At 43.0% G+C, this 12,478-nt stretch overlaps 1 protein-coding gene across 10 annotated transcripts in view; it reads left to right on the top strand.

Annotated features, from left to right (window-relative positions):
• The first annotated feature begins 184 nt into the window (after nucleotides 1–184).
• Nucleotides 185–12,478, top strand: part of Plekha1 (pleckstrin homology domain containing A1) — a 54,660-nt gene continuing 42,366 nt past the window's right edge. For 2 of the 10 annotated variants that reach the window (XM_057777716.1, XM_057777718.1), the window contains exon 1: nucleotides 185–323. The gene's annotated coding sequence lies outside the window, so the exon portion shown is untranslated. Of the gene's footprint in view, nucleotides 324–434; nucleotides 747–839; nucleotides 1,070–1,124; nucleotides 3,641–8,461; nucleotides 8,565–8,941; nucleotides 8,960–12,478 lie in introns of those variants that run through there. The other 8 variants (XM_057777708.1, XM_057777717.1, XM_057777710.1 and 5 more) reach the window with 7 other exon arrangements.

Genomic DNA, 12,478 nt, shown 5'->3' with positions numbered 1-12,478 from the left:
CGAAAACTGCAAGCCCCAGGATGCAGCGCGGCGCAGGGACCCAGCGCCCCGCGCGGGCCCGCGAGCCACCGCCCTGAAACTAGGAAGACGCCCGATTCCTTTGCCCGCCACGCCGCCGGGCGCGCGCGGAGCCTGCCGGGACTTGTAGTGTCCTTGGCTGGGAGTGCCCGCTCCGGAATCTCAGTCGCCGTCTGGTGGGGTAGAGGCGGCGCGTGCACGCGTGCGCAGTGCGCGGGCGGGCCGTCGTGGGCGCCGCTCCCGGCAGCTGAGTGCCTGAAGGAGCCGGGTCCGCGTCGGCGCGGGTGCTCCGGGTGGAGGCCGCGGTAACGTGGGGCGTGAGGCGCGCAGCTCGGGTGTGGGTGTGTGGAAGGGGAAAGCGGGGTGAGGGACGCGAGGCTGAGGCGAGTGGGAGGCGGCCGCCGGCTGCTGAGGGAGCGCGGGGCCGCGCCTCCTCGCGCGTCCGCGGGCGCGCGTGCACCTGGGCGAGGCCGGGCTCACCTGTGCGCGAGCTCCTTCGCGCCCCGCGGCCCGCCCTGGGGGTCCCCTCCAAGGCCCACGGCCCCGCGTGTCCTCGCTGTCGCCTCCGCGGCTCGGCCCCTGTCCGGGATCCCGGTGGCGACGCTTGTCGGAGCGGCACGGCTCCTGGGCCGTGTCCGCCTCATCATCCCCGCCGCTCGGTCCCGCACAGCCAGGCTTCCCCGCGTGTGCGGACAGCGGGTGGCACGATTGGGAGTGCCTCGGCCAAGGTCACGCGGGTGGGACCCGGGAGGTGCCCGGATCCGGGGCTGGGGACTCGCAGGAGGACAGCGTCGGGGTGGGGGTGGGGGGCTGCCCGGCTTGTGGTTCCTTTCTAATGCTTTCTATTGACCCTCCCGGGAGAGCGTCCGGGAAGAAAGTGGTGTCAGGTTGAAAGCGCCCTACTGTGCGTGCTGCTCCGCCTTTGCTAGAATCCCCGTGCTGGCTGCTGCGACACCCCTGCGGAGCCTCGACCGAGGGCCAAATCAGTTCAAAAAGTGACTTGCTGGTTGGGGTCAGATCCCGAGGACAGGTTTAAGGAACAGATACCCAGGTAGTTGATGGCATTTCGGTTTCTAGTTCGCCTTCCCATTCTTTCTAATACTTTCTTGGATAAGTCGGTCGTTATCTATTGTAATGGGATTTTCTGTACTCTAATGAAGTCGTTGCCCTTTGTAAATTAGTTTTCTACCTAGAAAAGCCTGTTTCCTGTGTGTTTAATGACCGGAACAAATAGCCCACTCCAAGGTTTATACCATTGTCTTTTATCTTAAAACTGTAGAGCAGTCTGCTTTATTTCCCTCGAGGACTAGCGTCCACGCTTTTCTTCGTTGACTACCACTGGAAGAATCTACTGCAAAGTTTAGTGATTCAAGCTTTGGGGGCAAAACTGAAAAACCATTTTTAGTTTACTGCTGGACTTGAGGAACTATTACTTCAAAAATAGTAACATGCATTTTGAATGCAATGCGTGCGCCTTAATTTTTTTTCTTGCCGACACTTGTGGCAAAGCATTTTTCCTCAAAATTGAATAATTCATATTTTGTACTAACTCTCTTCTTAGGGAAAGTTAAATTTTTTTTAAGAGCAGAGGTACGTTTAAACTGGAATACTAAATCAGACAGAATTCAAATTAATAGTTTATTTTATAGTGTTATAAACCCGACAGTGTGCCAAGTGACATTTCTTCTGAGAAGTAACCCTGTGTCAGGGAATATACGGTGAATCCGGTGAATCTGTGCATGTAGTAAAGGGTCAATAGCCTGCCACAGCAGGGAAGTGGTATATACATGTTGCCTTCTATCTCCCTTATCCTGTTAGCCAATAGTTTCACTGTTGCTGTTGCGGGGAAAGGAGCAGGTTTGTATCTTTTTTTTTTCTGTCTGGATTTAGCAATGTAGCAAAATAGGAAAGAGGTCTTGTGTACATCTGTTTGGCGGAGACTGAGACAGCGGGGCAGGATAAGTATACAATTGTGAGGAAGCGGCGGTGAGTTCATAAGCAGGAAGGACCTTTTTAGAAGTATTTAAGGATGTTAAGAATAGCATTGGATTCTTTAAACAGTTATTGTGGGCAGTATTCAGAGATGGGATAAGATATTGTGGGCAATGCCCAGGAAGACACTTGAGAAAGGTGGAAGCTTCCATCTCTCTGTGGACTTTTCTACTGATAACATGACTTCTGGGCCTAAGGCGGAGCTAAAGTTCTTTACTATTATGCACCTAGTTAGATTGCAGATCCCCCACCTCCCGTATTTCGTAAGCCAGAAGGAAATGTAAGAAATAGTTAATTAGTATGATTCAGATCAGACTTTATCATGGTCATGTTGTGTGGTGTGCACTTGTCTTGTTCTTGTTTAGAAGCTGTCATGTAAGAATGAGGAAGATGGCTTTTGGTAGATTGTAGTGACCGTACAGATGTGCCAGTAGCTACTCTGCTCTAAGAAGTTTCAAGACTGTGGTAGTCGGGTGTTTCTCCCCATTACTAAGGGTGGTTATGCAGGTCCATAGGCTATTGTATTATTGAGAAGTCTGAGCTAGTGACAGGAAAGGTAAGACAGTTTTAATGTTCGTTGCTTTCAGTCGTGTTTGAAGGATCTTTCTTTTTTTCTCTCATACCCCAAGAGTAAGGCTAGCTTTTCTATCATTTACAGCTATTAAAAACTCAAGTCAGACAGAGCTGGGCGTAGTGGCTTACTCCTTTAATCCCAGCACTTGGGAAACAGAGTCAGACAGATCTCTGTGAGTAACAGAACAGTCTGTTCTACATAGTGAGTTTCAGGACAGCCAGAACTACATAGTGAGACCCTATCTAGGACTCCCCCCCCAAAAAGAAAGCTCTATTCTAATCTATTCCAATTTAAAACATCTGTCTGATATTTAATTTAGAACTACTTTCCTCTCTTACCCAGAGTCTGGCCACTTACTGCCTAAAGCTCTTGGGATACAGAGGGATTGCTATTTATTACTGTGTAGCTTTTGCTGTACCTCTTTGGGGATCTGCTTGGATAGGGACTGGTCAGAAGAATGGAAAAATGCACTTATTCCTTATCTGTTCCTCCTTAATTAATGGTGGCGGGTCTGACACACAAGCTGATATTACTGGTGAGTTTTTGCATGGCGACTCCCTGCTGCACAGTTCCTGCATATGAAATTTCTCTGCCCAGGCCTTTTCCATTTCTCACTCCACCAGCTTGTTCCCTTTAGTGTGTAGGGGTGAAGAGGGTTAAGGATCTTTTTCTTTATAGTCAAGTTTTTTGATGATGCCAAGACCGCTTGAGTACCACTATGCCTGCCTTTGCCGTTCAAGCCACTGGAAACTCGCTTCTTTGCTTGCGGGCTGCTTAAGACTGCCTTTCTGCGCCTGCTGCTTTCTCGGAGGCAGAGCCTGTTGCATAGTCTGCTGTGCAGACTGAAAGTGAATTGGAACGTGCAGTGCCAGTCTCCCTGTCTCCTAGGCATTCCAAGTTTTAGTGAATAGAATGTCTATTTGCTGGTGAATACTTTCTGTCTTCTCCCTGAAGACATGGGACACTTCCCTCTCTCTCTGTCAGTTACTTCTACTGAGGAAAAGGATGTTAAGGAGGTACTCGGAGTGCCAGAGCCCTGAGAGCTGTATGTGGCAGGTAGGTGAAGGCCATGCCTAATTGCACAGCTGTCTGTACAGTGTAGATGTTATCCCCAAAATGAGCTACCTATAGTTTAAAAAGATTTCATCATATTTCATGCATGTATAAGTTTTTTCTTGTCATATTGTTGCATTAGCAATCGTGTATATATATTTACTTGTATGTGTTCAGTGTTGTAAGTAATCTAGAGGTGCTGTGCAGCAGAAGGAGAAGGCCTGAGTTATATGGAAATACTGTAGGTTGTTGAGCACCACAGACCTTGGTATCAGTGGGAGTCCTGAAACCAATCCCCATGGGTAAGGGAGAACAACTGAGTGTTCTCTGCTCCATCAGTGTGGGTTTCTGGTCCATACAACATCTGATTAACAAATAGTATGACATTCTGTGGCCTGAGGTCTTTCGGTGTAAAACTCACATTTTCCTTCCTTTTTCTTCTGATTTTTGTTTTGTGTCTTAAGAGCCTTGCTTCTTTCTACCCAACTGATGAGATGGCAACTGAATGTTAATTTGTGACTGAGTTTTAAATCCATCTATGCCTCAGTACATAAATCTAGCTGAAGAGTAGAGTAGATATGAGGCCATGGGCTGATCTTGGAATTTTATGTTTTTTTCTGATGCTTGCTTTACTGAGAATATAAATTCAAATAGGAATATAGTACTAGGGCCTTTTTCTTTCTGTCATCTAAACAAACCAGTTAAATCTGCTACATGACTTTTTATCTGATAAAGGAAAAGCAGCTTTGTATCTGGAAATGCAGTAATTATGGGTAGTGACTTCACACTTCATTCAGAAGGTAGTTTGTGAACACTTTCCACCATGCTGTTGTAGGTTTTGGAGAAACGGCAGTGAGTTAACAAAACAAAAGTCCTGCTCTCATGAAGCTTGCACTCCAGAGTGGGGAAATAGAAAAGGTGCAGGTAAAAAAAAAGTTAAGTCCTTGTCTGTTAGATGTTGAATGTGCTAAAGAGTGCAGCAGGGAAAGGAGATGAGAGGTGGGCTTGGGACGTTCTGCAACTTTATTTATTTATTTATTTTTTTGATTTTCGAGACGGGGGTTTCTCTGTAGCTTTTTGGTTCCTGTCCTGGAACTAGCTTTTGTAGACCAGGCTGGCCTCAAACTCACAGAGATCCACCTGCCTCTGCCTCCCGAGTGCTGGAATTACAGGCGTGCGCCACCACCGCCTGGTGGTTCTGCAACTTTAGCTAAGGTCGTAGGGAGGTCTCCACTGAAGGAAGCGAAGAGGCCCTTCCCTGCACTACAGGAGGAGCTTGTTTGGTTAGTCTGCTGACAGATGATTGAGTGGGTGGGTAGGGGTGTACTGGGATGGCAGGGAGCAGGGAGGTGGTGAAGCCTTATAGGTCTTTGTAAAGGCCCTCCCTGGTTTTTACTCTGCGTGGCATGGGATCATGTTGAAATGACAGTGTTTCAGCCTTGGATGAACAGGAAGGTACTGGTCACTGGGTTCAATCCCAGAATTTCCTCTAGAGTTGGTCTTGAGAAGGGATAGAGTGGGGCATCATCCATCTGACCATCCAAAGCATCAGAGTTTTCAGAAACTCAGGGTAATTCTACTGAACAGCTGGGGTTGGCATCCACTTTACTGCAGCTTTTTGAGGAGTAGGAGATTCTGTGTAGTGTTAGGGGACATGGGCTCCCCTCATTTGAATCCCGACTCTGTCTCTTCCCAACCCTGTGCTTTGGGCTTTGATTCTTCTCATCTGTAGTATTGCTGTTAAGGATTAAATTAATATTTAGAACAGCATCTAAAAAGAGGTAAATGTCTGTGTTTTTATTGAGTAAACACTTGAGTTGTGTTTATTCAATTATGGGATTGCTTTGATTGTAGTGTTGAGAATGGGTTGCAGTGGAGCAAATACTGAAAAAGCAAGGCAGTCCATGCAGCAATCCAGGTAGCAGCAAGAATGGAAAGTGGAAGGAATCTGTGTATATTTAAAATACAGAACCAACAGGATTTATTGATGTATTGGACATGGAGTGAGAAAGGAGAACTTTATTCAAGCATGACTCGGTGAGGTACTTTGCTGGAACTATTGAAAGGAGGGCATGGTGGTTTTCTTAGATGGACAAGACACGAGAGTCAGGTTTATGAGGGGAGTGTCTGGGTTTAGTTCTGTGAGTTGCAGATGTATGTTAGGGAAGTAAGTGGATTATATATCGTGGGCTGTGCATCCATGAGTCTAGAGTTCAAGGATGTTTAAGACTGAAGGTTCCAGGCTGGAACTCTACTGTTTTAGACATGTGAAAGTGAGCTCACCAAGAGACCAGGTTTAAATAGAAGTGAAGCCTTAGACCATTTGGGAGAGGAAATGCCCCTGAGTATTTCTGATACTCTTTAGGATGAAAGACAATTAGAATTATTTCATTTTAAAAAGAGACTTTATTGAGAGATAGCCCAGTATAATTCATCTGCTTAAGGTTACAGTTCATTGATTTTTAGTGTATTTACAGCTGTATAGCTGTTACCAAAATTTTGAATATTTGTATCGTTGCCCCCCCCCAAAAAAAAACCCCACATACTTCCCATCCTCATGTCTTCATTTCCTACCTACCCTCCTGTAAGTAGACAGCTGCTGATCTACGTGATTTACGTGTTTATTCTGGATATTTCATACCAGTAGAATCCTGTAGTGTGCTTTACTAAGAGAGAAGCCATATCCATTAAGACCAAGTTTCTGAATTCATTATATTTTAAAACACTTGGTAAAGGTGGGGCTAGGCGATCTCTTCATTGAAAAGATACATTTTCCTCTTTGTGCTTAGTAAGAAAATTGTGAGGTAGTATTTTGAGGCTATTTGATTTTTTTTCTCCGTTTCATTTGGTGGTTGTAATAACCGTTGGGGTGTTTGCGTCTGATCACTCAGTGGTGGCATTACATACAGTGATGATTTGCTGTTGCTGTTATGTTTCCAAAGATCTAGAGTTCACAGAATTTCAGATTCAGATATATTTGTGCAGAGGTTTCTTTTTTCTGTTTGCCCTTTTTTAGGCTCTCAGGCTATAGTACTTTTCTGTGAGGAAGCACACAAAGTCTGATTGTATCTTTTTCTGTGCACTATCTATTCATGTCTGAGTCATTTTTTGTTGAATTTTTTATTTTTTTTTTATATTTCTTGGCAATGGAAAATAGCCCTTTGTGGAATAAGTTGCAAACATACTCTGTTAACTTTGATTATGCACGTTAATTTTTGCCATCCAAATTTTTAAAAAATATTTATTTGTTTATTATGTATACAGTATTCTTCCTGCAGGCCTCATTACAGATGGTTGTGAGCCATCATGTGGAAGAGCGGGCAATGCTCTTAACCTCTGAGCCATCTCTCCAGCCTTTTTTTTTTTTTTTTTTTTTTAGTTTTTCGAGACAGGGTTTCTCTGTGGCTTTGGAGCCTGTCCTGGAACTAACTCTGTAGACCAGGCTGGTCTCGAACTCACAGAGATCCACCTGCCTCTGCCTCCCGAGTGCTGTTTTTTTTTTTTTTCTAACATCCCCTCCAGCCCCTTTTTAAAAAAATATTTATTTGTTTATTATGTATACAGTATTCTTCCAAATTCCTTTAAAATTATTTGTGGTTATTTATCAGTGATTTCTTGAATCGTTACTATTTCATTTATTTATTTATTTAAGATTTATTTATTTATTATGTATACAACATTCTGTCTCCATGTATGCTCACACGTCAGAGGAGGGCACCAGATCTCAGTACAGATGGTTGTGAGCCAACATGTGGTTGCTGGGAATTGAACTCAGGACCTCTGGAAGAGCAGTCAGTGCTCTTAACCTTTGAGCCATCTCTCCAGCCCTTATTTATTTTTGAGACAGTGTCTCTCTCATAGCCCTGGCTGTCCTGGAACTCACTTTGTAGATGAGTTTAGTTTTTAACTCAGATCTACCTGCCTCAGCCTCCCAAGTGCTGGGATTAAAGTCAAGTGCCACCACACCAGGCTCAAGATTGCTGTTAACCTTTAAATTTGCTTTTTGATGTTAATCTTCCCCTTTTTGCCCAGTTCCAAGTAACTAGAGTTGTGTTGTTTATTGTGCAGCCTTTTGTGCCTGCCTTTTTTCTACTTGGTATAATAATGATTTTGAGATTTATCCAGACTGTTACATGTCAGTAACTACTTTGTACTACAAACCAGTGTTCCATCATTTAGCTGTGCTGCATTTACTGTCTGTTCATTTGCTGAGAGGCATCTTTATCTCTAGTTTATAGCCTGTAAATGAAGCTGCTCTGAGCATCGTCAGTCTTTCTATGCTTGTTTTCATTTCTCTTGGATTGATATGTGGGATGAGATGGGTAGGCTACAGGGTAGAATGATGTCTGAAGTGGCTTATTATTTTATATTTCTCATCAACAGTATATACATAAATTATGAATGTTTTATGTTCTTGATACATTGTAATGCCAGTTGGCTTCATTTTAGCTGTTCTCTGGAGTATATGTGCTACTATTTGTTTAAGCTTCGGATAACTGAAATGTTATTTACATGCAACCAGTTTTACCCATTTTAGCATACAGTTCTGTGAATTTTGGCATAAGAATGCAACTGTGTAACTAGCACAATCAAAACGTGCCCCTCAAAAAAATCCTGAAAGTGGTCCTTTCCCTAGCCGTGTATCTTTTCTACATGGTGAGGTGGCTGCTTTGCTCTTTTTACTTTGCAAGAAGTTTATTCTTTTACTATCTTTTTTTATCTTTTACAGTTTCATACATATATACAGTATATTGTGATTATATTCACCCCCATTACCCTCTATGATCCACTTTGTTTTCTCTTTCAACTCCTTATTCTCCTCAGCTAGTCTCTTAGTGGCTGCAGGAAAGCTTGTCAGGAAAGGATGGAGCCCCATAGGTACTTCCTGTGTCTGTGATGGAATGTTGAAGGGCCCAGTCCTGTGAAGGTAACCATAGCTGCTGTTTGTAATTGCAATGGCAGTGTCATGTCTTGATGGCAGTATTTTGTGGCACTTCCCCTACTCCCTCCAGTTCTTTCTTTCTTTCTTTCTTTCTTTCTTTCTTTCTTTCTTTCTTTCTTTCTTTCTTTCTTTCTTTCTTTCTTTCTTTCTTTCTTTCTTTCTTTCTTATGTATACAATATTCTGTCTGTGTGTATGTCTGCAGGCCAGAAGAGGGCACCAGACCTCATTACAGATGGTTGTGAGCCACCATGTGGTTGCCAGGAATTGAACTCAGGACCTTTGGAAGAGCAGGCAATGCTCTTAACCACTGAGCCATCTCTCCAGCCCCGTCCCTCCAGTTCTTTAATCCCCTCTTCACTTCTTCAATGGACCTGGAGAGGTGATGGTGATGTATATATCCTGTTTAGGACTGAGTTCTCAACAGTCACTGTTTCTTGATATTTTGGTCAGATATGAGCCTCTACATATGAGATATGAGCCTTCTGAAAAAGAAACTTCTTGGTCCTAGGCTTCCAGTGGCACTAGTCTGTAAGTTTATGGTAGTTTGACAACATGTCCATTTAGGGCAACAGTGGTGAGGTAAGTTTTCCCTTTGGGCCTCTGGCTTTGATCGGGCTATAATACCAGATGTATATTCCTTCCTGTGGAGCAGGCCTCCAACCCAATCACAAAGTGGTTGGTTATCCCCAATACCAATTTAGCTACTGTTGCTGCAGGGGGCGTAGCTTGCCTGGTGCCTAGTATTGTAGCACACAGGTCTACAGGTGGGTAAAATCATTGTGTTTTTCCTTAGCAGCTTTTATAGCACCTTACAGCACTGTGAACTTAATCAAGCTGGTGGGGAAGGACCCTCCAGCTCAGTTCCAGCTTGTTTTCTCTGTCCTGTATCATGTAGACTTCATAGCTTTGAGAAGCACCTAGTTCACCACAAGTAAGGTGTAAGACATTTCATCATACCCAAAATTTACCATTTTGAAGTCAACTTTTTCTTTACCTAGTGATCTGTTCTGACTCCACAGCATGTTTAATTTGCCTTCTTTCACTTAGCACAGTACAGATGAGATTTCTGTTGCTCTGTGCAGCAGTAGTTTAGCCCTTTCCAAGTAAAGCTCCATTGCACTGTGCTCACTCGGCCGCCGGTCAGTGGGTTGCTTCTGATTCTTGACACTTAGGAGTAATGCTGCTGTAAACAGTTGCTTACAGGATTTTGAGTGAACAGACCTTCATTTGATTTGGATAAATACCCAGAAGTGGAATTTCTGGTTTATATTGTGTGTATTTTTAACTTTATTAGAATCTGTTGCTAACTTGTTTTTCAGAGTTGCTAAACCATTTTGCACCCCGGCAATGTGTATGAAAGTTTGCTTGTCTCTCATCCCTGACAGTGGGTATTAGGTGCTTTGTTAGTTTTGTTTGGGCTGTCCTAGGAGACACTAAGAGTATCTCAAATCTGTTTTTAGAAATCTGCTATATCTTTCTGAATAGTGATGTGCATCATTATTTGTGCGTCTTTGCTAGCTGGTCTGTTAACCTTGTGTCCACTTTACTGTTGTTTGTTTTATTGAGTTGTAATAATTAACTGTTCTTAGTATCAGTTACCTGGTGTAGGTATATTGTATATGTTCTCTGATGTTTATGGCTTCTTTTCTTTTTTTCCTTTTCTTTTTCCTCTCTCTCTCTCTCTCTCTCTCTCTCTCTCTCTCTCTCTCTCTCTCTCTCTCTCTTTTGGACTGATGGTGCTAGAACCTAGGTCCTTTACATGCTGAGTGAGTGCTGTAATACTTTTACAGATTTATTTTTATGGGTGTTTTGCCTTCATGTATGTGTATGCACCATGGGCGTGCGGTGCACAGCAGAGACTGAAGAGGGCATCAGATCCTCTGAAACTGGAATTACAGGCAATCCTGACCTGTCATGTGGGTTCTGAGAATTGAACCCTGGCCATTTCTAACCTCTGACAGGTTAAATCTGTAGCTCCACTTTACTTTTGAAAAAATTATATTGTATGTCCTTTTGTTTCGCAGTTTGGCTTTTGCTGATGGAATGCTTGTGGAGCAGTTCAGTGTCTTCCATATTTCTTATAAATTGGTAGTTGAATACAGGAGAATCTAGTAACTCAATCAGATTTAGATAAAATCTTTTTTTTATCATGTTGATTTCACAGATGATGTTTGAATGCCTTCCATAAGGAAATACATAATACCTGATCCATCTTTCTTTGTTGTTTGTTTATTATGATTCATTTTAATCTGAACAGTTTAAAGAGTTCTTGATAGAAGTCTAATGCCTAGGAATATGTGTTTAAGCAATTATTATTTTCCTGCTGTCTTTTGTTTTTGAGACAGGGTTTCTCCATGTAGCTCAGGCTGTCCTGGAACTCTCTCTGTAGACTAGGCTGCCCCTGAACTCACAGAGATCTGCCTGTCTCTGCCTCCCAAGTGCCGGGATTAAAGGCAAGTGCATCCATCCACTCCCCTTCCCCCATCTTAATTGGGAAGCTTACTTCCCTGTCAGCGTTGACTTCTGAGAAGCAGAAATGCTGATGACTGTTCATAGGGTTGCTTTGAAGATTACGATTATGCTTAGAAGAGAACCTGCCACAGAGGCTAGCGTACAGTAGTGATCAGTAAATGTTAATTCTTGTTTTGTGAATTTAAAAATATTCTGAGGGATTAGAGAAATGGCTCAGAGGTTGAAGAGTGTGCTGCTCTTAAAAGAGTACCCAGGTTTGAATCCTAGCACCCATACCAGACAGCTCATCACCACTTGTAACTCTAGTTCTGTGGAATCTGGCACTGACTTCTGAACTTGGCACTTGCCCTGCTCTTGCATGTGCACATCCCCATACCCAGATACAGGCACACACACAAAAATAAAATCAGTCGGGCGTGGTGGCACATGACTTTAATCCCAATACTCAGGAGGCAGAAGCAGGAAGATCTCTGTTAACAGGAGGCCAGCCTAGTTACATATTGAGTTTTAGGCCAGCCAGAAATACATAGTGAGACTTTGTCTTAAACAAAAAAAATCAATCTTTTTATTTATTTATTTTTTAAATTGATTTTATTCAGCTGTGTTTTTTCTGCTCCCCTCACTTCCTCTCCCGTTCCCTTCAGCCTTCTCCCAGGTCCCCATACTCCCAATTTACTCAGGAGATCTTGTCTTTTTCTACTTCCCATGTAGATTAGATCCATGTATGTCTCTCTTAGGGTCCTCATTGTTGTCTAGGTTCTCTGGGATTGTGATTTGTAGGCTGGTTTTTTTTTGCTTTATATTTAAAAACCACTTATGAGTAAGTACATGTGATAATGTCTGTCTGGGTCGAGTCTAGGTTACTTCACTCAATATGATGTTTTCTAGATTCATCCATTTGCCTGCAAATTTCAAGATTTTTTTTCTGCTGTGCAGTACTCCATTGTGTAAATGTACCACATTTTCCTTATCCATCTTTAGTCGAGGGACATTTAGGTTGTTTCCAGGTTCTGGCTATGACAAACAGTGCTGCTATGAACATAGTTGAGCGTATGCCCTTGTGGTACGATTGAGCATCCTTTGGATATATACCCAAAAGTGATATTGCTGGGTCTTGAGGAAGGTTGTTTCCTAATTTTCTGAGAAATTGCCATACTGATATCCAAAGGGGCTGTACCAGTTTTGCACCACCACCAGCCAAAAAATAAATCTTTAAAAAAATTAAAACCATGAATAATCTTAAAAGGTAGGTCATCTTGATTTATGAAGAAATTAAAGTTTGAATGGGTAATTTTTAGCACACTTGGTTTTATTTTAGAAGGAAATCAAGTGAGTTATTTAATTGAGTAGATGGCTCTTCTTTGTCCACACCAGTTTGAAGTTGGATTTAGTAGCACATTTGTGGCAAACTTAAGTCCTAAATACT

This window comes from Chionomys nivalis, chromosome 8, assembly GCF_950005125.1.
Source record: "Chionomys nivalis chromosome 8, mChiNiv1.1, whole genome shotgun sequence".
Lineage (NCBI taxonomy): Eukaryota > Metazoa > Chordata > Mammalia > Rodentia > Cricetidae > Chionomys > Chionomys nivalis.
The sequence above is the reverse complement of the archived record's forward strand: the minus strand, read 5'-3'. Positions and strand labels throughout refer to the sequence as shown.